At 47.7% G+C, this 1,243-nt stretch overlaps 1 long non-coding RNA gene across 1 annotated transcript in view; it reads left to right on the top strand.

Annotated features, from left to right (window-relative positions):
• The first annotated feature begins 724 nt into the window (after nt 1-724).
• The window catches only part of LOC105502301, a 1,243-nt gene continuing 724 nt past the window's right edge, over nt 725-1,243 (top strand). The window contains exon 1 of the long non-coding RNA XR_001000319.1: nt 725-850. This is a non-coding gene — a long non-coding RNA (uncharacterized LOC105502301). The remainder of the gene's footprint in view (nt 851-1,243) is intronic.

Genomic DNA, 1,243 nt, shown 5'->3' with positions numbered 1-1,243 from the left:
AAAAAAAAAAACGGGAATTGCAATGGAGAAAGAGTAATTCATGCAGAGCTGGCTGTGCAGGAGACCGGAGTTTTACTGTGACTGAAATTAGTCTCTTGGAGCATTTAGGGATCAGGGTTTTTAAAGATGAGTTGGCAGGTAGGGCTTGGGAAGTGGGGTGTGCTGATTGGTCAGGTTGGAGATGGAATCAGGGGATCAAAATGAGTTTTTCTGCTGTCTTCTGCTTCTGGGTGGGGTGGCAGAGCTGGCTGAGCCAGATTACTCGTCTGGGTGGTGTCAGCTGATCCATCCATCAAGCGCAGGGTCTGAAAAATTTCCCAAGCCCCGATCTTAGGTTTTACAATAGTGAAGTTACTTCCAGGAGTAATTTGGGGCTGTTCAGACTCCTGGAGACAGAGGCTGCATGGCCCCTAAACTGTATTTTTTTTTTTTTTTAAGACGGAGACTGGCGGGACCTCAACCCCAGTCGGTATCCGGGCTCTTGACACCATCTGGAGAAGGAATTCAAGAGTGAGTCAGAAAATGATGAAAATACAAAGATTTATGGTAAAGCGAAAAATATACAAGAAAGGGGAGTGCGGGCAGACTCGAGACAGAGTCCGATGGGACTTGGGACTTGGGGTTTCTACCTTTTGGGTTTCTTTTTTTTTTTTTTTTGAGACGGAATCTCGCCCTGCCGCCAAGGCTGGAGTGCAGTGGCGCGATTTTGGCTCACTGCAACCTCTGCCTCCCGGGTTAAAACGATTCTCCTGGCTCAGCCTCCTGAGTAGCTGGGATTACAGGCATGCACCACCATGCCTGCATAATTTTTGTATTTTTAGTAGAGACAAGATTTCACCATGTTGGCCAGGCTGGTCTCGAACTCCTGACTTCAGGTGATCCGCCCACCTCAGCCTCCCAAAGTGCTGGGATTACAGGCGTGAGCCACCGTGCCCGGCTCTTTTAGGTTTCTTTAACCAAGGAGGGGAATATTCATGAAGATTCTTGGGAAGAGGTGGAGGTTTCTCAGAACTGTGGTGCTACCCATTTTTACACCAAATATGGGTTTTTCCAGAACTATCATGGCCCTGGTGTGTGTGGGATTTATTTATTACTTATTTATTATTATTAATTTTTGAGACAGAGTCTCACTCTATCACCCAGCCTGGAGTGCAGTGGCGCAATCTTGGCTCATTTCAGCCTCTACCTCCCAGGTGCAGGGGATTCTCCTGCCTCAGCCTCACAAGTAGCTGGGATTACAGGC

Source organism: Colobus angolensis, unplaced genomic scaffold, assembly GCF_000951035.1.
Source record: "Colobus angolensis palliatus isolate OR3802 unplaced genomic scaffold, Cang.pa_1.0 Scaffold79, whole genome shotgun sequence".
Classification (NCBI taxonomy): Eukaryota; Metazoa; Chordata; class Mammalia; order Primates; family Cercopithecidae; genus Colobus; species Colobus angolensis.
The sequence above is the reverse complement of the archived record's forward strand: the minus strand, read 5'-3'. Positions and strand labels throughout refer to the sequence as shown.